The sequence below is a fragment of the Xiphophorus hellerii genome, chromosome 2, assembly GCF_003331165.1.
Source record: "Xiphophorus hellerii strain 12219 chromosome 2, Xiphophorus_hellerii-4.1, whole genome shotgun sequence".
Classification (NCBI taxonomy): Eukaryota; Metazoa; Chordata; class Actinopteri; order Cyprinodontiformes; family Poeciliidae; genus Xiphophorus; species Xiphophorus hellerii.
In genome coordinates this window covers 2,566,767-2,593,178 of record NC_045673.1, presented here as the reverse complement: position 1 = coordinate 2,593,178, position 26,412 = coordinate 2,566,767, and the positions used below count along the sequence as shown (strand labels likewise).

Sequence of the window (26,412 nt, the reverse complement as noted above, 5' to 3'; positions counted from 1 at the left end):
ACAAGTCAAAATATTTTCTAGTTTACGTTTTTCATTATTGTTTCTAATGGGAATACCCAATTGCATAAACACAAATACAAACCCACAGGGCAGTTTGCAATTCAATTTAGTTAAGATCCTTTCTTTCCCTATTTATATCCCACTGCACAGAAATCATTTCAAATTCTATGTGCGGATCAAAATTGCAAAATGTGTAAAATGTGTGTGTGCAGTTTCAGTTTTTAAATTCAAGGTTGCAGTAGGACATGTTCAACAGAAAGAAATGGGAAAGAATGGTACAAAGCAGCAGAAGGAAATTACAGGAAAAGGATTGAGAGGAAAGCGCTGGAGGCTTGGTCAGAGAAACCGTGTTGAATCCAGCTACGGTTCCTCGACTTGCAGATGCTGCCACCACTTTCCCCTTCCTCCCTCCTTTTACTCACCTTGCCTTTGTTCGTAACAACTTTTCGCCTCCTTTCCTCAACATAGAGCTGAGCGACGTGGCTTAAAAATAAAATCTCAGATTTTTTTCATACCAGATCCGATTTCCGGTTTTAAACTATTTTGTTTCTCGTTTTCTTTTCTAAAAAATTGAGTTAGAAACAGCAGAAAACATTTTTAAAAAGTGGCTTCTAATTCATCCATCCCCTCTGTGAGTTGAACAATGGCGTGGTAGGGCCAGCTATAAGAATATTAGTGACAAGAATATAGTGCTAGTAATAGCAAAATAATAACCTAAAAATACAAGGAAGTTACTTTCATAAGAAAAATCTTGGATAAAAAGGTCTGATGTGAGCAGCTCAGCAAGTCGTCTGCTCAGTTGTTTCAAAGTCCTACTGATTTGATTCTGATGTGTTAAAAGATGAAGTATTTCCTTAGCTATAAAACCAATACCAAAGTAAAACAAGCTCCTCAACATTCCACATTTTAACTTTTTTTAGTTTTTGTGTAGGAGTTAGCATAAAATTACGACTTCATCCTGCTAATATTCTGACATTATTCTCGTGTTATGTTGACTCAATTGTCACACGACTTTATTCTCCTAATACTATAACTTTATTCTGGTAATATTGTGACTTCATTCTCGTAAGTAAAAATACTGTAACTTCGTCCTAACACTCTGTGGTAGATTTGACCTGAATTCAAAGTCCTGTAAAACAACATGGCTGTTCTTGGCACTATAGAAACCTACAGAGTGCACTGGTGGAAAAAATAAAATAAAATCCAGATTTTCAAAGATTAAGGTTGAATTCAGACCAACCTTGTTCAGTCCGCTAATCCAACTCCAGTCCATTTACCTAGAAAATCTGGTTCGTATGAGTTGGTGTAAATGCACAATCGGACCAAAATATGAACTTTAATCTGCCTACAAACCTACATCTCAGTTTGATTGAATTGTAGTCTGGTGCATATGTGAGCGCCAAGCAGACCGCAGACTGCTCCAGAAGCACGAAACGGACTGTAGCGCAGGGAATTCTGGGTAAATACAACCAAAACAAACATGCGAGTTTAGTGCTAACGGAGAAATAGCTCGTGGTCTTTAGCCAAAGACAAAAAAGAGAAATCCTGCAATCACTAAAATCTTTGTTTACATTTTATGAAGAAGGAAGTTGTGCTCAGTGTCTTCAGAGGTTTTTATGTTGTTTCCTTCAGTGGTTCTTGGTGCAGCGCCCCCACAGGCGAGGAGAAGAACGGGTTTTTCAATCGTTTTGGATTGTCTGAGTGCAGTGTGAAAGTGAACCAGCTGAAAATGTAACAAATGTTGCAATTTGGGTCCCCAAATGAACTGAGTCTAAATCTACAAAAAACAATTTAATTAATTGATCAAACCAATTTGTTGCCCAGTCCTACCTCATCCCTCCGTCCTCCAGTTTCCACTTTAACTAGGCATCCTCAGAAGGCACCATGCTGTTGGCGCAACCTCCCCCACTATCTAATAAACCTGAAAGGACAAACATAAGCCTCCCCAAAAATTACCTCTCCTTTGGTATTAATATACAGCTCATACGTTATGAGCAAAGCTACGTCTGACATTAAAACATATCTCCTCAGCATTCTCACATTTTCCTGTTTGGTTCTCCCCTGGCTTGCTTTCCACGTGGCTTCCTCTGATGATATTTACAAGATAATTAATATTGACAGGAAGCACTTGGGCTTGCTCAGTGAGCTGTCCGCTTTACAAGTATCCACACAAATCCATATTGACAAGCCGGTTGCAGTCTGAGGTGCCCTCCACCTGTTTGTGAGTTTATTTCGGTGTAAACAATTACTGCAAGCTGACAGGAAACCAAACTAGCCTGAGGTGGATTTACACCTGCAGTTGATCTGATTTTGCTTCATTTAATTAAGATATTCGGTTGGCGCCAGAGGCGTAAAGTTGAATGCAATTTTTCAATAAAAGATTTTTACCCTCCGCTGCTTTTCCCCCTACATGTTTTCCACCCTCCCCATATGCTCATTTCAGCTTTAATCCCAGCATAACACCTTTCGTTCCTCTCGCTCTCACTCCTTTCTCTCCTCTTGCTCACACCAGATCCCTCACCTCTCCTCCTCTTCCTCCTACCTGCTCCCTGCCTCTCTCCTCTGTGTTTTTTTCCACTCCCGGTCCTTTCCGTAACCCAATAACCTCGACTCTTGAGCGCGCCCCTCACCTCTCCGCCTCATCGCGCTGCTCTTCCTGCCCACCGCCTCCTTGTCTCTGGCCGTTTGTTCCCCTGCGGCGAGCCCTCAGCTAAGGCTGCCATGTGCAGGATGCTCCCTCGGTGAGAGGTCAGTGGTCTGGCTGTTTTTCTCTGTTCTTCCCCTTAGCAATTACCGCGCCATGACTGGAGATCACACAGTTTTTCAGTCCCTCTTTTGCAGCCTGCCAAAGGATTAAATATTATTTATCATGTCCAGGATTTTAATAAATGCATTTAAACTTGAATATTGCTTCAGACTGAAAAAATTACTTCTTTATACTTTTCGTTTTGTTTGATACTTGACATGATTTTGAAACTACAGGTTATTGCTGTTATTCAAAATTAACTAACTGCACTACTGTCAAAAGTTAATTAGTTTACTATCTATTTCTGAAATAAACTTAGCGTGATGTAACTGTATTTTTGTCACTTTCGAGTTTCAACAGTAACGCTAATCAAGCTATCAAAAAGCAATTAAACTACCACACATTTTTTGATAATTACTATTTCTAAACTTAAAATACCATCGAATATAAAATAGAGTTGAAAAATCTTGACATCCGATACTAGTATCGCTGCTTTGGCCAATAACAGATATTAACCATTAGTATTTGTATTATTTACATATGTGCATATATAATATATATTTATAGACACATTGCATGTTATGGTTTACAGACGGAATGTGCACAACATGGAGGGCAAAGGGCAGATTCTTTTACTTACCATCTGTAGCTGCGCTGCTGTGGTTGAACAAATCTGTTAAAATGAAATCTGGAGATGTAGGTTTTATTAATTTAGTGCGACAAATGGAAAAATAACACAGAAAACCTATTGAAGAACAACTCAAAGCCACTCATTTTGTTTTTGTCTTGCTCTCGGTCTTGGCTACTCCGCTACACACAGACCCGTTGCTATAGTGACAGGCTTAGCAACATTCAGTCCGTTACAGTATTATGTTTTCAGGCTTGATGTTTATTTTGTGATTATTAATAAGTGATTTGAACACAGTGATGCTTGATTAGCTGCACTACTGAATCTGTCAGAGTTGGTGTGCGAGTTATTTTTTTAACTGAACTAAAACACAAATTTCTGCAGCACATCTACATGTTAAGGTTCTCATAGCCAGGCTAGCATAACAGTCCTACTTTTTTTTTTTTTCAATTAAAACTTTTTGCTGACTTGTGAAACATGATACCCTTGGACTTTATTTAACTGCCGTAGTGTTGACAATTAGTTGCAAAACTCCATGTGCCTTTTTCTTTTATTTAATCATGCATACAAATAAGATTTAGCGTGTTATGTTGACAACTTGCCAGCTAAAGCCAATGGTGGTCACTGTTGGTGAGCGGGTTTTTTTGCCCTCTAGCAGGAATCTGTGATCTTACGTGTATGAAGCCATGTTATAACGTTTCATAGTGGCAGTGTTACTTATTTTTATTTTATTGTTTACTCGATTGGGACAGATACAGAAATCAGTCAAATGCCTGTATCACATTGAATAAATGTCAACATTTTAAATGTTTGCATCAACAATGTAGTCTACAGTTGTCTGGTTTATTTAGTTTGGTTCTAGAGAAGGTGCATGTTATCTAAAAGTACTCTTTTATGGTTTTTATATTACATTTTTCTATAGCAAGCCAATAAAGCTTGATAAATACTTTTTTTCAGAATTTTATGCAATGGCTACACTGGTCCAAAACACCAGTTTTAAAAGTTTTCAACTAAGATCACCATCGGTGCATTGATTTCTTTTTTTTTTTTACTTAATTTTAAATCTAACCTGGTTCTATTTTTAAGTTCACTACAATCTGATTTGACAAATAATGGATTTGGTTTTTTTTCAGAGCAAAATATATGTTTACGTGGTTTCATATAAAAATTGAATACCCGTTCTGTTGTAAAAGGTAACTTTACTGGAGTTTCTAAATATTTTAAAAATACAATTACAACTTCTGCATTGAGAGGAAATTTATTATTCAGGCAAGGCAATTGTAAACCAATTTCCATTAGCTGTTTTAATTTATAAATAGTGACATGTCCAAAGAAAAACTATAATAATAGCAGAATCTATTAATTTCCCCCTCGTTTGTTTAAATCTACTTAAGCAAAATTAATTTCCAATGAAAATCATTTTCAGAATTGCAAATCATAATGTATGCAGGTGGCCAGAGGATGGAGAAATCTGTTCTGTCGCAGGGCGAATAATGAAAATGTGTCATCTTGGACGAGGACGGCGGACCAACGCCACTCTTCGGTGAATTCCATTTTCTAATTCTCTGACAGACGCAGAGGGGGAGCTGAGCACATGTACCTCCCACTCACATACACCAATTACTGCAATGAGCAAATGAAAGGCTGTGTCCCATCAGGGCCGCCGTAGGGGGTAGAAGGAGGAGGGGGAGTTATACATAATTGCCCCCCCCACACACACACACATGCACATACATTATCAACAATCATCATCTGCTGCCTGCCTCGTTGATAATCCCACAGTTGTCTGTTCAGCCTTGCAGCAGATTGGCTCGCCCCGCTCACAGTCGTACTCCTTGGTTTTTTTTCTGTTGATATTTTTCTGTCTCTGTATCTTGTCTGCATTGCTCCATCATGCCATTTTATTTTTCCCTCCTCCTCAACTGTCTGCGCTGCTTTGTGACATTTCTGGCGTTCGTGCTCTAACAGCAATCAAAATACTGTTTGTAAAGAGAGTCTGTTGTGTCAAATAGGGGCTATTTGCAGCTTTGCTGGAGTGCAGATTAAAGAGAGCAGCTGAAAAGGCTCTTAATAACTGTTGCTGAATGTTTCGGGTTAAGATTTTTATCCAAATCCTGTAACTAGAGGTGGGCAAATTAATCCAAAATTTTACTAATATTGATACAAAGTCAGTATCAGTATCGAATCAACACCAATGTGGTCAGATTGAGACTTTAGTTTAAGATTCCCGATACCGATAAAGGGGGCTTTTATCGCTGATACCGATACTGATACTTTTTGATATGTCATCCAACTTGTGACCTTTTTAGGTATATTTGTGTTTTTTCCTAAGAATTAGTGTGTTGACATCGGGGGCAGTTCCCCTGGATTGGCAGACTGGGGTGGTGGTCCCCCTGTTCAAAAAGGGGGACCGGAGGGTGTGCTCCAATTATAGAGGGGTCACACTCTTAAGCCTCCCTGGCAAGGTCTATTCAGGGGTCCTGGAGAGGAGGGTCCGTCGGATAGTCGAACCTCGGATTCAGGAAGAGCAGTGTGGTTTTCGTCCTGGTCGTGGAACGCTGGACCAGCTCTACACCCTCGGCAGGGTCCTGGAGGGTGCATGGGAGTTCGCCCAACCAGTCTACATGTGTTTTGTGGACCTGGAGAAGGCGTTCAACCGTGTCCCTCGGGGAGCCCTGTGGGGGGTTCTCCGGGAGTATGGGGTACCGGGCCCTTTGATACGGGCTGTCAGGTCCCTGTATGACCGGTGTCAGAGTCTGGTCCGCATTGCCGGCAGTAAGTCGGGCTCGTTTCCGGTGAGAGTTGGACTCCGCCAGGGCTGCCCTTTGTCACCGATTCTGTTCATCACTTTCATGGACAGAATTTCTAGGCGCAGCCAAGGTGTTGAGGGGATCCGATTTGGTGGCCTTAGGATCTCATCTCTGCTTTTTGCAGACGATGTGGTCCTTTTGGCTTCATCAGATCGTGATCTGCAGCTCTCGCTGGAGCGGTTCGCAGCCGAGTGTGACGCGGCCGGGATGAGGATCAGTGCCTCCAAATCCGAGGCCATGGTCTTGAGCCGGAAAAGGGTAGAGTGCCTTCTCCGGGTCAGGGGGGGTGTCCTGCCCCAAGTGGAGGAGTTTAAGTATCTCGGGATCTTGTTCACGAATGGGGGAAGAAGGGAGCGGGAGATCGACAGGCGGATTGGCGCAGCGTCTGCTGTCAAGCGGGCGCTGTACCGGTCCGTCGTGGTGAAGAGAGAGCTGAGCCAAAAAGCGAAGCTCTCGATTTACCGGTCGATCTACGTTCCCACCCTCATCTATGGTCATGAGCTTTGGGTCATGACCGAAAGAACGAGATCGCGGATACAAGCGGCCGAAATGGGTTTTCTCCGTAGGGTGGCTGGGCTCTCCCTTAGAGATAGGGTGAGAAGCTCAGTCATCCGGGAGGGACTCAGAGTAGAGCCGCTGCTCCTTCACATCGAGAGGAGCCAGTTGAGGTGGCTCGGGCATCTGGTCAGGATGCCTCCTAGACGCCTCCCTGGTGAGGTGTTCCGGGCACGTCCCACCGGGAGGAGGCCCCGGGGAAGACCCAGGACACGCTGGAGGGACTATGTCTCTCGGCTGGCCTGGGAACGCCTCGGGATTCCCCCGGAGGAGCTAGAAGAAGTGGCTGGGGAGAGGGAAGTCTGGGCCTCCCTTCTGAAGCTGCTACCCCCGCGACCCGACCTCGGATAAGCGGAAGAAGATGGATGGATGGATGGATGGAATTAGTGTGTTCAAACCTAGGACATAATTATAGCAAAATACTTTACTAAGATATTAACATGATTAGTGCACATAATAGTGCCGTAGGATCGATATTTTAGTTTAAGATTCCCTCTTGAGATTTTGTTTTATTTTTGTACTGTAAATTCTCGTATAGAGGTGTTCAATACTGCATATTTTGTTGTTGATCCAGTACCAAGTAAATACAGGATCCATATCACCGATAGCAATACTTTTAATTTAAGTTTGATATGTCACCAAACCTCTGACCTGTTGTGGTTTTTCTGTCGTTCTTCCTTTGATTTAGTTTGTTCAATTCTACTTTACAGCTGTGATACTTTAGTTTCAGATTCCCTCATGAAATTTTGTTTTATTTTTATATTTCAGTTTCTCACGGAGGTGTGCAATACAGCATATTTTGGTACCAATCCGAAACCAATACTGTTACAGATACTTGTTATGTAAGTTTGTGGTTTTTCCTTAGAAAAAGTTTATTCAAATGTAGGACAGAATTTGGACAAGGTTTATACTTATCTACGAAATACTTTAGTTCGTGTATTTTTTCAAAAATAAAATGCAAAAAAATATAATTTGAGAGCAAACTGAAGCAAAATTAATAATGAGAAACCACAATACAAAATAAAAACATGTTATGAGGGAATTTGAAACTAAAGTATCGATTTTGTTTTGTTAGCATCAATCTGATATCAATAATAATTACATTTTTGGATCAATTTATCCATCTTTAGTTTCTGAACTGTACCTCAAAAATATTTTATTTGCTCAAATAATGTTTTGACACCTAAAGATCAGATGTTTGATGACATAGCAAACTTAAATAAATGCATCGGTATCAGTATCAGCAATACGGACCTTGATTTTACTTACGGATCAATCACACCGTAGCTTTAATTGCTGGTCTGTATCTTTCTGCAAACCTTAAATTTCACTCATGTGAGCAGTGAATCCCACCTGACTACACGCTCTGCTGCGGAGCGATGTCTCTGCAGGCTAATTGAAGTCAACCACAGGGTACTGCTAATGATCAGCCTACTGCAACCCCTCGTTGGCCTGTCGCTTTCCTTTCTGGCATTTAGAAACATCTCTAGGAACGAATAAAAAAAAAAAAAGAACGAGAGAAAAAACCTTAAAAAGACAGGAGAGGTGTTGCCGGTGCAGGAGTAGTGACCCAGGTGATGAAGTGACCGCCATGCTGTGCAGGAAGTGGCCGCGTCCGGCTCTGCTCACTTCCGCTCAGTGGCCATTATCTGTGGCTCCACTTTCTCTAACAAAAAATCAATATGAGCTGGAGGTGGGAGGACAGGAACTCTGGGTGAGGTGAGAGGATGAAGCAAGGCAGCAGAGAAAACGGAGAACAAAAGCAAAAAACGGATGCATGAAGGGTCAGAATGGGGTTTATTTCCAGATTTAAAACAAACGTTATGCAGCAAATATTTTACAGCAAACCAAAAAAAGACAGCTGTACGTAGGAGAATAAAAATATGCAAACAAAATTTTAAAATAAAATGTTCCTAAACTGGGGGTGGTCAATATGGACTTTAGATTTTATTGCAGTATCTTGTGGTATTAATGTGATAACAATGAAATGACAATAACTATTTATTCTTTTTTTCTGTAATTTTATGGATGAGTGCCTGACACAGCAATTATAGCCCCACAAATACTTCTCTTGAAAAACTAATTGAAAAATGCTTCTTTAGGACAACAGTCACATAAAAAAGTGATTTGTACAATTATACAATTTAAACTATATTAGGTTATAGTACAGTTTTTTGGGGGAACAAGATAGAGAAATGCCGCATTAAACCTAACATGTAACAATTTATACCTGCTATTTGATAAGGTACCCAAACTGACTCCAGCCCAGGGCCCTACATCCTTTAAATCCGGCCCTGGTAGTAAGTACCACACAAATAAAACAAAAGTTAAGAGATTAGAAAGAAATTAAATAAAACAATAGCTACCAAATAAGAATACACAATTTAAAAATAATGATAAATAAATATACAGTTGTATTCGAATAAGCTATAGCTGTACATAATATTTTTTTTAAATTAGTTTTGTATATTTGTGGAAAATAAAAGGCAGTGTTTGTGAATGTGATGATCTCTGATTGCACAGCCTCAGCTGGTGGGAGGGAAACATCTACTTAAACATTTCAGTGTAATAATAAAAATACAGAGACAATTAAAGACCTTAAAATGAATTTTCAAGATTCCTGCAATTAAATCAACAATAAAACTAAGGTGAAAATCTTTAAACGAACAATATTTACAGATTTAAAAAGACCTTAACCCCAAAGAGGCTCCCAATGGCGCAGTAAAGGCTACAAAAACATTAAACGGAGCTTTTTACTGACGCATTATCCAATCAGACCTGGCCGTGTGGTTTAACTGCTGCAGCCATCGTAGAGGATGACCCCGCTCTCGGTCAACTGGAGCCTATTTCTGCCACGCCTGCCCTGTGGCATTTAGGTTTATGAGTCCAGCCCTTACCGTTCCCAAATAATGAGCTTTAGGAGTCAGACAAAATGTCCTGGAGGCCACATGGCTCCAGAAAACTGTCTAGCTGTATGAAAGTCTGTGTTTTTAAGCATTTTAAACCTAAATTCAACGCTAATATTTCACTTACATACCCAGCCTAAATCAACTGAAAATAAAATTAAGATAACACCTTTTTAATTACAAAAATCTGGTATTTTAACTGTGTAGACTTTTACTGTATCTATTGGTTCTTCTTGACAGATTGCATCCATGTAAATGTAGTCCACATTAGAGCTGCAACTAGCGATTATTCTGACGGTTAATCGGTTTATCGTGAGTATAATACATTAATCAGATTTTTAAAAACCGCCACATTTTGCAAATTTTTCATTTAACCACTTAAACTTCCCTTATAGATAAGGTATAATATTGTATAGTACAAGTACCATACAAGCACTATACAATTACTGATTACTGACCTGGATATGTTGTTCTTTGAGTAAAGGACTTTTTAAAGTCTTTATACTTCACTTAATGATTAATCGATGACTAAATTAGATTATTTTACTAATTGATTAATCAGATTATATGCTGTAATCCACTTAAAGAATAAAAAAATAACAACATAGACTAAAAGGAGAAGCTAATTTAGTGTCTGTGGAGGGAAATACGCCTTTATTCGTGCGACTCAGGACTCAGTAACACTTGTGGCGTAAATATAAAGTGATTCCGGAGAAGATTTCTGTTGTAAATCTCAGCAGACGCTGCATCCTTTCCACTTTAACTCTGTGGATTTGAGGATTTAATCTGTGAGTTTTGTCTGCTGCATCTGCACTCAGCACAACTTCGTTTAAAATCGCCTAACGAGGCAATTTTAAACGCCTCGTTAGCGGCGCAGTCCATATGAAGTGGCACCATGAATTAAAATAAACTGTTTGGGCTCTGGAGAAGCTCTCTTTATGTACGTCATTAATATTAAATCTGAACCTATTTGAATTAATCATCGTGAGCAAATAGCTAATGATTAAATTAGCTCAACATAAATGTTAAGGGAAATTATTCATGTTGGATATGGAGTACGATAAAAGGGTTTTTTTTTTTGCTTCCACCCACTCCACTGTATAAGAATTAAATTTCTTCAACAGGCCTTGACAACCTAATTGAACATTAGTCTAATATAGAGCATTACCAAAAGAGAAATGAAAGCCTGCTGTCCTTGAACACTCACAGCTTCATTGTGAACCCTACTGTCTTCTCCCGGTTATTTCGTGAAAGGACCTTCCTTCCCAAGTGGAGAGCATAATTTCGCCTTCTCTAATGACATCAAACTATTCACCAAGCTACCCATAATTGTTGGACCAGAGCTGGGAGAATAATGGTCCCAGGCTTTTCTCCTGCATTGTGTCCCAAGTCCTCCAGGGTTGCCAGATCTGACAGTTTCCTGCGTAAAGCAACGTAAAACCAGCGCAGCTCCAAAAAAAAGCCCAAATCTCAAACTCTAATGAAATTCATATTGATAGCAGATATAGTTATACAGTATATATGTAGGTCTGTCACAATAACACAATTGGCTGGACGATAAATTATCCCAAAAATTATTGCAATAAAGGATAATATTGTTCTTTTGACACCATTTTAAAGTAATATAGCCTAATAGCAATGGTGTAATAATGCAGGAAAACATTCTCAAATATCAAAAAACCTTAAAATCTTATGAACATTTAACACTGGAACCGGAAGAAATTATAAAAATCTAAAATAAATAAAGAAAACAACAAATAAAATTAATTATGAAGTCTATGTAAACAAAATTGTCCTTCAAAAAAAGGCTAGTTGACAAGCACCAGCCTGAAGACTGTTGTCATCAAGTTTTTGGTAGAAAAGGGGAAAAATAGAAATTATTGAGCTTGTTTTATTATCATGCAATTCATTGAGTTATTACAGTGGAAGTGAAACGTGTATCTATACAAGTGCTGTTGATCGATTAAAAAATTTTATCAGATTTTTTCAGTTGCGCTTTATCACAAAGCCTAACTTTGTAAGCTTGGAATATAAATGTGCACACTATTGTGCAAACCCCTCCTTCTGCCCCAAACCAACCAATTAAAATGCAAACAGTTATGTGTTCTAGTTTGTTTCTTGTTTTTAGAAGCAGAAAGCAGGTCATGTCATCTCCCAGAACTCAACAGCAACTAAGGGAAAATTACTTCAACACATGCATACACGTAGCAGCAAACTTGTTCAGGGGACAACTGACAGATAAGATATATTTTGTTGTAATTTGTTGCGTTGCTGTGAACTAGGAGTTAAAATACGTTTGATTAATCTGCATTATGTAATATTAACGCAATAAAATTTTCAGTTTAATTACGTTAATGTTGACAGCCCTGACAGATGATCTTGGGTCCCAAATGTCATCGACTGAGAGGCGTGTCACGATAACATTTTGCTGGACAATAAATTGTTCCAGAAGTTATTGTGATAAACAATAAACTTGATGTTTTTAGGTTATTTTCAAGTAATATAATGGCAATGGCATAATAATGCAAGATCTCAAAGATAAATAGACTTTAAATTCTAATGAACGTTTAACACTGGGACTGGAAGACATTTATCCAAAATAAATAAAACAGAAACAACAAATAAAATGAATGATGAGTCTCTGTAAATAAAATTGTCTGTCAAAAAAGGGCTAGTTGAGACCAAAGCATCAAAAACACTAATTTTGGAAAAAAGAAAAATCATGCAAATGGATGTTATTGAGATTGTTTAATTGATCATGCGATTAATTGATTTGTTATTTATTGTGACAGACCTCTCATCTGCATTCAAGACATTTTTGGTTGTAATTTATTATATTCTGACCAGAACCAGATCCAGTTACAAAATCATGTTTTATTTTTCAACATTAGCAGAATATAGAAAAAAGAGTGTAATGGAAACGCAGCCAGTGAGGCCTCTGAGCCACTGGGAGCCCATTATTTTCTAATATGCTTTTTTTTAAATGTGAAAATTAGATGCATGCTGGACGTGGAGCTAATGCCTAATGTGTCATCCTGCATGTGTGCGACCGTATTGGTAGGTTTAACCAGACCGCATGTCTTCGTGCGGCCATCGATAGTGTTCTCGGTTAATACGTGTAACTCAGTGGCTCACGCTGGATGTTAATGAGCGCTGAGAAGGAAAGGAAAGGAGAGCAGCGCCGGTCTAATGAACTCATAGCTCGCCCTGCGCTGTCACTCTCCTGCTCAGCTCTGTGACCTGGACAATGCAAACACATTGTTGCTGCGGCTTTGTGGCCTGCCAGCCCAGGCAGCCGGCGCCCCCGTCGACAGTCAATGGGCTCCCTGTAACTTAAACTTGCCGGCGGTTTCGGGGCCAGCACAGGCAGCTGTCATTCTGAGCATTGTTGGCTGTTGACAGCAGCATTCAGGGGAGAGGAGAGGCAGAAAAACTCGACACGGCGCAAAGTGGTGGCTGCGCGAGTTCGACCCGAAACAATCTGCATTTTTATCTTAACCCAAAGAGATGAGGCAGCGGTGAAGTTGGGCAGAGGAGGTAAACTGTTTAGATGGAGGAAAAAGTCAAAAAATAAGCAAGTTACATAATACATCTATCAGAAAGAAGAGGTTGATTGGTTGTATGGTAGCATCTGAGGCGGCCTTATTTGTACATTTCGGAATAATTTATTACAAACACAAAACACAGTGAAGATATTCTTTTTTTGCAAGATTATAAAAACAGCAGAAATATTTTACCGTAACTATTTAAGGAAAGTTACGTGTACGACGACCACACAGGTATGAAGAATTAAAAAATTATTGTTCATATTACATCTATCAGACAGAAGTGGATTGTTTGTATGACAGGATATGAGACTGTAAATAAGTTAAAGTATGACCAAACTAAGGCTTAATAATTAAAAAACAGCAGTTTTTACAAACAAAACGCACTGTTAAGATAATTTATTTGCATGATTGTATAAACTGCAAAAAGTTTCAAATAGAGATGAGTTGACATGTCTCAAAGAGATGAAGGAAAGTTATGCAGTAGGAAGACCACAAATAACAGTGAAAAAGCAGTAAATTTTGTTCATATTACGTCTATCAGACAGAAGTGGTTGTATAAGACATGAGGCTGTAAACAAACTGAAATTTGACTGAATGACTTATTTGTAAATTATGGAATAAAGGTGACAATAGAATTACAATTTGTGCAATTTTATGGTCAACGGAAACGCAGCTACTGTAAACAAACATTTATGGTATAAACAATCATCTTTGGGCCTTTCGGTTCAGAGACAGCGTTGTTGAAAATCTGGGTACAAACAAAATGTTTATGTGTAGAACTAAGTGGACAAAGATACCATCAAACTAATTTAAAAACTGAAACCAAAACTAAGCAAAACAGAGAAGTATCCATAACGTTTTTAAACACTGATAAGGTTTGTACAACAGCACTGATTTTAACTGCTCACCTAAACAACTTTAGGTACAAATAATGGAGGAAAATCTACTAATGTACAAATCCAGCTACGTGTCGCATCCAGAGAGCCTAAAACTGTACAAATGATGAGACACAGGTCAAGAAGAATCTCTGGAGTTTCCCAACACGCTGCATTCAGGTACAGCTCGTAAACTAGAGTTTACATTCACACCGCAGGTCTCGATACTCAACTACTATTTTTTGTTGTTGTTGAAATACGATTAAATGCTACCGCAATCAGACTTATATGCAGTGGTGGAGAAAGTACTCAAAAAATGTACTTAAGTAAAAGTACAAATACACAGGCAAAAATGTACTCAAGTAAAAGTCAAAGTACCACATTAACATTTTACTTAAGTAAAAGTAAAAAAGTACTGGCTTTTAAAAATACTTAAGTATTAAAAGTAAAAGTACTTGCTGAATACGTAACCTAATCGCTAATATCATTAAGTGTGCCGATAGTATTTAATTTGAATACATCATAAATGTGCCATTTTAATAAACAATGTCACAGATTAAACATGTTCTTATTGTGTTTATTCTCTGTAAGAGTTTAGACTTAGATATGTGATTCTATGCATCATAATTTCAGGGATGGAAACATCTTATTTCCTGTCCTAACGTAGCATGAACTTCATTAGTGACATTTATTTAGAAAGAAATCCAACTGAAAGGGGATGGAACGAAGGTGTGGGGGGGAAGACATGCAATCGAGGAGCCACGTAGCAGAGTTGTAGTCAAGACCACTGAACACGAGACCAAGACCAGCGCCCTGCGCTACATGACACAATAAAATGAAGTGCACCTATCAAAATTGGTTCTCAGATTGATCTGAAAGATCCACATTTCCATAAAAACACCTAGATATAAATACTTAGAGCTGAAATATATTTAATCAGTATCAATTACAACTCATTTCATTCTGTTTTGCTTTCATCGCTGTGCTACAATCCGCAGAGGTCGCCTGCCATCCCTATAAAAATAACGCCCTGGGCGGTTGCCCATATTGCCCATGTCAGAAACCACAACTGTCTGCACCATTAAACCATGAAACATAGCAATTAACTGTAATTGCTATGTTACAATTACAGTTGTAATTGTAACATTACAACAACACTATGAACACTGTCCAACGGCGCAACAAGCAGAAGGAGCACCATGACTGTTCTCATCCTCCCTCCCACTGCATGTTTGCCACCATGACAGGAGACAAAATCAATCAATGAGCATGCTCTGTGTTCATACGTTCAACTTTTACTTATTCGGCAATTAAATAAATGTGTGTGTGTATATATATATATATATATATATATATATATATATATATATATATATATATATATATATATATATATAGCTACATATAGCTATTGCAGTGTATACAAGAACAAAGAACGGCTCTCAGTGAGGCTTCAGTCCCATCAACCTTAGTAAAGATCCGTCCAGAAGAATCGGATCGTTCCTGAATCCACACAATAATTCAGCGCATGAGTGACAACTTTTTTTCATCGCAGATGCAACATGTGTCTCAGTACAGCTAGCTTTGCTAGCATCACGTCCACAGATCTTACCTTTCTTTAAGCTTTCCTTCCAAGTGACGCTAAAAGTTGGACAAAGTCCCACCGTCTGTGAAAGCGAAGCCCTGCTGGTTTTACATGTCGTCATATCTTATGATTTATGCAGCTATTATCGATTAGTTAGACATCTTCTCCCGCTCAGAGGAAACCACTGCGCATGTCTGGAGCTCCGCGTGCTAGTAAAGGGGGAGGCGATGGGTGACAACAGACACTAAGTCACGTTATTGCTTGGATTTTACGGCGCCACCTTAAAGTCCCTGAACTTCATATTTTAACGGACAAAAAGAGAGCAGTGCGACTTGGATGTAACGAGTAACGCGACACTTTTGTAGAAATGTAGTGAAGTAGAAAGTACAGATACTTACTGTAAAATGTAGTGGAGTAAAAGTAGAAAGTACCCATTATTAAATCTACTTAAGTAAAGTACAGATACATGAAAATTGTACTTAAGTACAGTAACGAAGTACTTGTACTTCGTTACTTCCCACCACTGCTTATATGCGAAGGATTTACGACCCCAAAGCAACCCGCATGCGCAGAAGAAGACTGTGACATCACACAGCAGCGCATTGTTTACGGAAGTAATAATAGACATCACCACTATGGATCGACAGGGAGCGACAGTCTGGCACTGATAGCAAAACAACATCAAACTACATCTTGAACAGCTGAACAGCCTTTTGAGCTGGAAGCTGCGTTTTGGGGAAACATCTGTGCGTCTTATTTTGTTTGTGATCGTTGATTTAGGTTTTTAATATGTACAATTTAATGCCCACTAATTGTTGTTTGTTAGCCGCAAATAAACTCAAGATGAAGAACAGTTTAATATAACTGAGCTCAGGTAGCTGCAGGCCAAGCTGCTCGGTGTTGCTCATCATGACGAGACAGGAGATCCAATCGATTCACAGGCATTTCCGATTGACATTTAATTGGAAAAACTAACTGCAGAGCATAGATGAATCAATATTTTTTATCTACACCGATTGCCGAGCAGAAAATTGGCAAGGTAGGCTCAGTTAGCTTAGTGCTAGCGAGTGCTAGCTACCACACTGTCCGTAGCCAGAAAAACCTTCCTTCCACCCACCGCTGCTTCTTTTCACTCATTTTGAATCCTCTGCATTTCAACCATCGTTTATGTTTCTCCTCACTTTATCAACCAATATTGAAATCAGACTCCCTGGACATCCTCACCTTCTGTCCTCAGAGGCTTTTCAGATGTTGCCATTCCGTCTGTCTGTATGTCGGTACATCCGGGCCACCGTGACGTCATTCGCGGTCACTGGCATAGTCATAACATCGGATAAAATGCAACATGATGGTTGTGACGAAGACGGAAACCAACGTCACGTGATTCAACTAGATCGCGCTGTCAAATGTAGTTGTTAAGACGCGGGACTTATTTAAAACTTTCTACACATCTGTTGACTGTTTTCTAGCGGTTACACTGCTACATCTCCGTTCACTTTTATGGGACAATAATAAAGTTATTGCCGAAAGAAAAAACAATAATAAACGATAGTTTCTTGGTCATTTCTGAACTTGAAAAAGGTTCTTTGTTTACTATAAAAATATATATTTTTCTTCTTGGTGAGTCTGTAGCAAAAACTTACTGAAACGTGACTTAAAACCAAACTGTATTAAAAAGTGACGTAAAAGGCCTAAGAGAGATCAAAACGTGATTTTTGTGTAATTAATTTTTGTCTTTATTTCCATCTATATGATGAAAATACATTGTGAAATATTTTCTTCTAGGCTACAAATAATCTCAAATTCTGCGTAAGCAAGACGTTAGCAATGCTGCAGCCAATTTAATCACATCTAGACACCAGTAAACATGTTAGGTATTATCAGTTATGTGACTGGTCAATTTTAATTTTTACCAACATTTTTAAACTTTCTGCTAAAAGCAACCCACGTCTCTTGATTTAATATTAGCAAATAAAATAAACTGTTTTGCAAAATGATGTCATGCAGCTGTTTTTCTCATTCAAATTATTTTTTTAATCCCTCTACAAACAAAATGTGGAGAACACAAGACTTTAAAAGGCTAAAAAGGCAAAGTATGCTTTTAACAAAAATTCAAACTGGAGCACAGATTGTCTTGTTTGTGACAGTTTTCCGCTGTTGATTTAACGAACCTCACAAAAACAGTTTTCAAGTCCAGTGATTACGATAGTTTCTTGGCAACGCTGGAGCTTGATGACACCGAAGGATAAGACGCACGACACTCTGTGTCTGTCTTTCTTTATTTTTATTTTTCCTGGAGAGGAGTATAAATGAAGACCAGCGAGAGCAAAAAAGGGAAACCTCATAATGGGCAAAAAGCTTTAGATAGTTAGCAATCAGGATGTGAAAACCAATTACAGAAGAAAACTTGAGGGTTTTACTACAGTTTTCTTGTGAGAGCTGTAATTTCTCAGTCATCGAAGGCTTTTAGGCTCGTTTTTATCACGGAAACCAGAGAAATCCATTTATCCTCCTCTTTGATTTTAGACATCAATCATAGATGTCAGGGGGTGGAAAGAAATACAAATATTCTGCTTAATTTCTGTGAAATATGAAGTGGAATTTTAAATTACACATTGAACAACTTTTCCTTAGTGCGTTTTGGATTGAGCTACGATTTGATCCTGTTGAAAGAAAAGTTATTTTTGTTTTTTTCTCTTTAGTCTTATTTTTACCCATTAAGATTAAAACCTCTCTTTCAAAGTAGTCAAGAGTAATATCCATTAATAGTGAGAAGATAATATAATAAAATTGTTTATTTTCTTCAATAAAAAAGTTAAATTGAGTTACATCTTAGGCAATGTTATGATTATATATCTCCAGAAATGATTAAAGTATTTAATAAGAATATTTGACATGGAAAGGTAGAAAAAACACAATTTTGTAACTGTGGTATATAAATTAAATAAGAAACACAATTAAAATCCCACGTGAATAAGTTTGTTCACGCGATGAGTCATTAATACTCATATTGCATCATCCTCCTCCTACCACTTCCTGTCGTCTTCTTCATCATTTCCGACAGTAGTAACATTCTGTTGTTGATCATGTGACTTGCGTGATGTGGAAAAAATGTTTCCATCGCAGTTTTTTTGCAAAATTTGCTTATTTTGATACGTTTGAAAAACCACAATCCTGACCCAAAACTGTGTCTTTTGAAATTTCAACATGTCTATGATGCAAATTTATTTTTGTAATTCAAATTTGTACAACCTTATGGTAAATGGAAATGCATCTACTGTAAACCAAGGTTATTATATTAATGAATTAAAAAAATATGTGATGAGTTTAACTTAAATAAATAACAGTAATTAATGGGGGAAAACAAAACTAACTAAAACATACTGAAATCATACACAGAGCATCTTTTATTTTCGTGTTTATGGATCTATTTATTAACCATTTGAGCTGAAACAAGCAGTTTACGTAAGCTGTCAAATCACCGCACTTCATCTCCACGCTCCTCCTGGCGACTTGTGTTAGTTCGCAAAATGGCGACAGCAAAAGTTGTGAGAAAACGCCAGTCAGTTGGTTGTTCAACAATAATTGAATACATTTTTGAAACTGGTGTCTTCTGTTGAGTGTTCATTAGCCAATCGGTGTGTAATCACAATACTTTGACCTTTTTGAATTAATAAAACAAGTAAACGAACTCTAAAAGCTAATTAAAGCTAACTTAGTTAGACAAACAATGAAATAAAACTAGAGTGTAAAGAAAAACAAAATCTATTATAATTTATTGAGCTGCTTTTGAACACGTTTGGCTGAAAAAACCAAACAGCTTTGGGCAGGTTGTTAAAATTCAGGCTGCTTTTCACAACATTCGGCAAGTTTTTATAAATGTTTCAGAGGAAAACTCTAGTTGTTTCTGTGTGGCAGAAAAGCACAAAACGTTTAATAAAAGGCAGTGTTATTGCACTTATCTTATTTAATTTATTTTGAAATCTCTAGATTCTGTCGAACCTGAGCTCACCAATAATTAGTCATTGATTAATCAAATGTCAGTATGTAATAGTATTATAAAACAAAAATCCCAGTGCAACGTCATGATTTAAAAGGACATATCACCAGAAAAACTAAAGTTTGATTGGGAATGTGATCACTAAACATCGTTCCCACAAGTCTGAACTGGAACTGATCCGCGCCATCTTGGTAGGTCAGCGCAGCACAAAGCATAGCAGCAGAACCATGGCTTTGAGACAAACACAAAGAAAGTATATTGACACTCTTTACCAATACAAATATATATCAACAAAATGACTGCTGTTGGAATCGACCCGTGTGACATAGAGAATGGAAACATGTCAGACAATGTGGTCAACTTGACTACGATACTAGCTAGTGAACATTAAGAACATAGAGAAGCTTCGTATAAATGCAAATAATCAATATTTAAACGACTTTCTAAAGGATGTACAAACTCTATGTGTGACTAACACGGTTCTGGTGATTGGCACAGTAAGTACATGTGGTAACAAACACGTAGGCTACATGTCCGCCTTAGCTAGCAGATTAAAATTACTTTAGCTAAGCTAATTTTGCTAGCTCGCCAGTAAGAACTACAGTAAATATCACTGATATTTATCTTAGTATTACACAGAGGTGGGTAGAGTACTCAAAAATTGTAATTGAGTAACAGTTGTAATGTACTTACATTGTTTATCAGCTAGATAGGAACGAGGTGAGAGTTAGTTCTAAGCTTCTGGCTTGCTTATTGTTGTCATAGCAACTCCATAGCAACTGCCTGCCAAGATGGCTGTCAGTTACAAAGTTCACAGAAGTGTAACGTCACATGAGAACTATGAATTAACCAAAGTATTGGGGGGGAAAAACCTAAAGCTACAAGTAAAAACTAAACTAAAACTCAACAATATTTGTTTCAAACAAACATATTCAAACTAACTAAAAACAAAAAGTCACAATAAAATAAAACTAAAACATAATGAAAAACTCAGAACTGTAAAACTGCTTTTGGACACGTTTGTCTGAATAAAACCAGTGACAGTAGAACTAATGTTTCTGTGAAACATGAAGTTTTTCTCCTCTTGAAGGAGAATTTTAAATTATATATGAAGAACTTGAGGAGCCTCTTTTGCTTCGGCTTCTTTAATGGGTTTGGGACTGGAAGTGAAAGGACTGAAAGATTCGGGAGAGCAGATATGAACGGGGAGGTACTGATGCAAGGATGGAGGTCGCTAAAAAGCTGCATGTGTGTGTGTGTGTGTGTGCGTGTGTGTGGGTGAGTGTGTGTGTGTGTGTGGGTGTGTGTGTGTGTGTGTTAAGAGCTCTTATCCCCCACGCAGTAGAGCATGGAGTGCTGCACTCCCTGACCCTGTCGGTCATTTCATCTACTTCCAAATGTCACGGTGTCACAGACCTTTGTTAAAATCAGCAAGCAGGTTGATCATGTGTGTGTGGGTGTGTGTGTGTGTGTGTGTGTGTTTCTGAGTCAGAAAAACGCAGTAACTGTGTGTTTACTGCTACTCTAGTCGCATTAAAACCATCAAACCGAGCAAGATGGCTGCCACTAAGACGTCTCAATCAAAACAATTAAAGAAAAGAAATTTATGAGACGTGAAATAAAAATGTAGCGAAGGAATCAGCAGAGATGTTTATTTTTTTTATTTTATTCTCTATTCTTGTTTGGAAGAAACAATTGATTTTCGGCATTAAAGGGGAAAAGGAAGGGAGGTCAGCGAGGTGATATTAGCAGGAAATAGGTTGGGGCAGGGAACGCTGTAGGCGAGCTGCAGCTAAACAGGCTATTATCATTCATTTACAGGAGATTTCACATTCACCACCACACAACCTGCACACACTGCCTATTTTTATATCCAGTCGTTGTTTTTACTTTAATTTCCTTTTTTCTTCTGCTCTGTTTTCCTTCACTTCATTGATTTTGTTGTTTTCTGTTTTTTATCGTTATTTATTTATGCTGCCTTTGCTCATTCATTTAAATATTCATTAATTCACTTTTTTTTCTGTCATTTTCTACACTGCAAAAGCTTATCTAGTGTATAGGGCAAATATCTCAGTACACTTAAATGTAACTTTCTTGTTTTACATCATTAATTCATAAATATTGATTAAAAAAAAGTGCTTGTCCCACTGAGAAATTAATTTTTTCACCTGTTTCTCCATGTTATAAGTGAAATAATCTGCCAGTGGAACGAGTATTTTTCCATCCATATTTAGGAATCATTGACTCTGTAAAAGCTCCTATTCTTCACATTCTATTTCTATTCTGTACATATTTCTATTTACTGTATTTATAAGTGTTTACTCATCACTTATGACAATTTATTTCAGTCACATGATTTTATTCATAGTTATTTTATCTTTTTTGAGTGTCAACAAATTTTCTCTGCAGGAATAAAATGGTAAATAAAATCCATGAATCCTTGAAATGTCTTTTTATAAGTGACATAATCTGCCTTCATAATGTTTATAGTCATTATTAAGGAATGACTGACTTAAAACAAGCTGCTATGATTCTTAAAAGTTATTTGTAAGTTAGTTTTGTCTTATTTGAAGTGTGATAAGATATTTGAACTGGAAACTATACAAAAATACTTGTTCAGATCATTGAGTGCTTTTTTTCCTCTTGTTTAGTGTCAATAATTTCATAAAATTTATGAAAAATTCAATATTCTACTGGCAGATTATTCCTTCCTTAAATCTAATTTTATATATGTTCCCACATTATTGCCTTCCAGTTCTTGTTTCAACACCATTTTTTTTGCTCTTCTGTATTTGTTTTCATTTCCTTCCCTCCTTTTCTTGACCTCACCTTTTCTTTTTCCCTCTTTATCCTGCAGAGATCCGGTTTTATTGGCACAGCTTTGGAGAACCAATACCAGCAGATTAAACCGCTGTCCTTTTTTCCTCTCCTTGCTTTTATTAAAGCGCCGCGGCTCAGACCGGACCTGCGTTTTTGCGTGTGATCGCACGTGCGTCGCAGTAATCGGCGCATTATTATTATCACACTCTCCTAAATGAATTCATCTCTCCCACTGTACAGTATGCCGGCGTTTGCATCAACAAATGCAAATCCCAAGTGCCTTAATGTCCCTGGATGTTTACAGTGTGATGACAGAATGAAGAAACTGTGATTCATGTAATGAATGCAATGAAATAAAGTGCAAACACATTTAGCCATCATAAGGTGCCGAGTGCGTTTGTTTACGTGTTTATGTGATTAGAAGCACTAATAGCTTCAACTCGCTCTCATGTTTGCTCTTATTGCTTAATTTTCAGATCCAGCTTTTTTTTCCACAGGTGAAAACTGACTAGTGTGACACGTTGTGGAAGACTAGTGATTTTGTTGTTGTAAATTAACATTTTTGGACAACAAGTCACAGTCTACCTCAGTGTTTCCCACCCAAACGTCCATTTTTCCCATTCAGTTTATGACTTTTTTCTTCCTCCTAACTGCATCTATACAATTATAATCAGCCCCCTGCATTTGTTATGTCTGCCTTGAATGCCCCTGTTTTTATAAGTAACGTATGTTTACTGGTGGCTGAGAACATCTTAATAACACTTTCCTCCATCAGTAGGAGTCTGAAAACGTTTCTCCTCCCACTCCTCCACAAAGATGATGATCGCTTCAGAAACCGACGGATGAAAGCGCTGCGGCTTCAAAACGCAGCGTGGAAAGTTTAACAAATAATCTGAATGTTTTCCTCTCACATCCAGCCAACGTTAGGCTGGTTTTCATGTGGCTCTTCACCCTGGGTGCCACTGTGTTAGGGGATAACATGAAAATCAGAAAAAGTCTTCAGACTCACTTTTGATGTAGTTTATCACCATTAACCACATATCATGGTCAGTTTGTATTAGTGTAGCTAATTTGTTAAAAATTATTTAGTCAATATAAAAACTGATCATTCCCAAAACAAGCCTTCACATGCACGTGTCGCTGATGACATCACAAAAGGCACACAGCAACAGATCAGAGTTTAAAACCTTTTTTTTTTTTTTCTTTCTCTTGAGTTTAGACTTAGGCCATAAATCAATTTGATTAAATAATCATATTTTCTGTGTTTGAAGGTTTAATTTTTGAAAAATCAGAGATTTAATTCTTGTAAGTTAACTGGCGATTCCTGTCAGGCTAAGCACACAAACCAGTTATCCCAGTGAAATAAATTTAGATTCTAAATGGGACTAAAACAAGTAAAACCAAATAAATGTTCACAACCTGATTGAAAAATATCTATTTTACTAATAATTAATAAGCTAATGGCAGGTTTATCCTGCGTAGACGAGAGTGTTAACATGTGATAGTATAAACTATGAAATGTCTGAAGGAACAAACAAGTAGAGGTTTAAAACAAAAATGCTTGAAAAAGTAAACAAAATGTCAAAAACATGTAATAGAAACTTTGTATCAGTTGTTTCTGAATGAAATCGGGGGGGGGGGGGGGGGGGGGAAATGTAGCCAAATCTTACCTAATATTGGTGTCTAAGAATTTTAAAAAACTAATATTGTTGGGAAAATAAATGCTATTTTGTAAAATTAGTGTTAAAATATCGCCCCCTACTGGCAGCTTACGGGTAAGTTTGTGTTTCTGTGTTTCTGCTTGTAAAATTGCCAAATATATGTAAATATTCCAAAAAAAGAGAATAAAAAAGCTTGTTGATCAGATAGTCACCAAGTTTCCCATCTGATCTGACATTTTTATCTGTTGGGAATGTTGGGAACCACAAACCTGGTTTGAAATCTCACACATATGAAGGAAATCTCTGTAAATCAACATGTGACTTTTATAAACTGTCAAGCATTTTCAATAAAGAACCCTCATAATCTCCAATGACTTATCTGTACTTATTTATTCTCTTTTGTTTGATTTCTGATGTAAAGTAGCTAAAGGTATGACATTTGCATAGTAATAAAAGATGTTATTTACATGTAATGGACCTCGAATTTGTAGTTTTTGTTTTAGTAAAGTCATGTTTTTAGATTATTGCTGGAAAAATTTTTCCTGTTTTTGTCTATATGTGAAAGACTCGTCCAGAATGAACGCAGGAATAAATATATACTCCAATAAAATAAAGATAAAATATATTACAAGAATTTTGCTTTAAGAAATTGCATTGATAGAATAGTTTGGCTATTCAGATAACTTCCTGTTTAAAAGCTTGGACCAGAACTAAGTAAAACTTTAGGAAATGCCTTTTTTCCCCTCTGGGCTAAAAAAAGTGTCCTTCCAAAATGTTTTCTTTTTTTTCCTCTATGGACAAAAAAAGTCCTTAAATCTTATTTTCTTCCTTTTTGGGACAAAAAAGTGCTTCTGAATTTTTTTATTTTATTTTTTGTGCTCTAGACCAAAATGTCCTTCTGATCTTTTTCTGACATTGTATTTATTGTGTTTGGCTCAAGATATAAACGAGGAAAAAATCTCACGCTAAGGCTACTCGCGATTTGATGTGCTACACTGGGTGCCCTTTTTTCCACTTGAGCACATGACCCTTAAATATTCTGTATACGCCACTGTTAAAAACTGTTTAAAATGTCTTAAAACTATCAACTTTTTCAGGGTTTAATTAATGTTTTTGTACTACTCCACCACAAATGATTGATTTCCAGGTCGTTTTGTTTGTATTTAAATAAAATTGGTGATAAAAATACGTTTTGTTCTGGTTGGTAAATGTGAAACAGCTAGCAGGAAGTTTCCTCCAGACACGCTTGATTGCTGCTCGACGTTGGATGCCGCAGACCTGCGTGGCGGGGGAAAAGTTAGATCGTGTTTGCCGGCGGCGTGACTTGTTTACGATTGGCGCTGTGTACATTTCTCACCTGTATACCTGGAAATAAAAGCGAGAGCCATGCAGGCCGAGCTGATTAATGCGCATATTCCGCCCCATTGTACGTCTCAGCCAGACTCCGACTGCGGCAATCAATTCAATCAGCGGCGCTTATGAAGCCATTACAATCTGGCTGAGAGCAGGCGGGGGCCGCATCCTTCCATTGGCCTCCCAGTAATTACAGTTTAGGCAAAAAGGGACGGATGGAGGGATAGACTAATAAAACACATCCCTAATGACTCGCATGTAACTATGAATATGCATCGTCTGGGCGGTAAAGTGTGGGTGTTGTGATGTTTACAACCCCTGATCTGGGACTGCGAGAAGATGTTTACTGCTTGGTTTTAACCCTCTGGCGTCCATCTTTGAGGCGCAGAAATCACATTTTAATATGAGGAATGTAAAAAAATTAAATAAAGAAAAAAAGCGAGCAGAGGAATTAATGAATTTTGGTTTCTTTCGCCTCAGTTCGTTGCACCGGATTCCTGGAAATTTAAAAACATCAACTTCAGCAGTCAAAAGAATAAAGTAATGTAAGAATAAAGTGGTAGTTTTAACAGAATAAAGTGGGTGTTAGAAAATGGATGGATGGAGATAAAACTTAGCGACTCCATCAGGAAGTGATCAGAAATGAAACAGAAGATAAACGCAGCTGGTTGTTTGGATGATTTGCAGCTCTTTTCTGCCCCCTGCTGTCGACGAGATGTCATTTCAGTCAATCAGCAACTTTCATTATTATTTCCTCTCCTGCTAAAATTATGGGAAAAAATATATTTTTATCTGCAGCAGTGCAACCTCACTGAGCAGGAAAACCCAACCTTTAATTCAATTAATCACAACGTTTTTTCTTTACAAAAAAATGTCATTTTAATTTAATCACACAGACATTCTAGTTGATTCTGGTTATCAATCA

The 26,412-nt window shown here is 37.8% G+C and overlaps 2 long non-coding RNA genes across 2 annotated transcripts; one reads left to right on the top strand and one right to left on the bottom strand.

Annotated features, from left to right (window-relative positions):
- The first annotated feature begins 11,391 nt into the window (after positions 1-11,391).
- Positions 11,392-25,320, top strand: LOC116730876 (uncharacterized). Its single transcript, XR_004341433.1, has 3 exons — positions 11,392-14,373; positions 16,193-24,893; positions 24,942-25,320. It is a non-coding gene; the product is annotated as an uncharacterized LOC116730876 (long non-coding RNA).
- Positions 24,220-26,406, bottom strand: LOC116730879 (uncharacterized). The gene is made up of 2 exons (XR_004341434.1): positions 25,163-26,406; positions 24,220-25,129 (listed from the first exon to the last, which is right to left on the bottom strand). It is a non-coding gene; the product is annotated as an uncharacterized LOC116730879 (long non-coding RNA).
- Between the last annotated feature and the right edge of the window lie 6 nt (positions 26,407-26,412).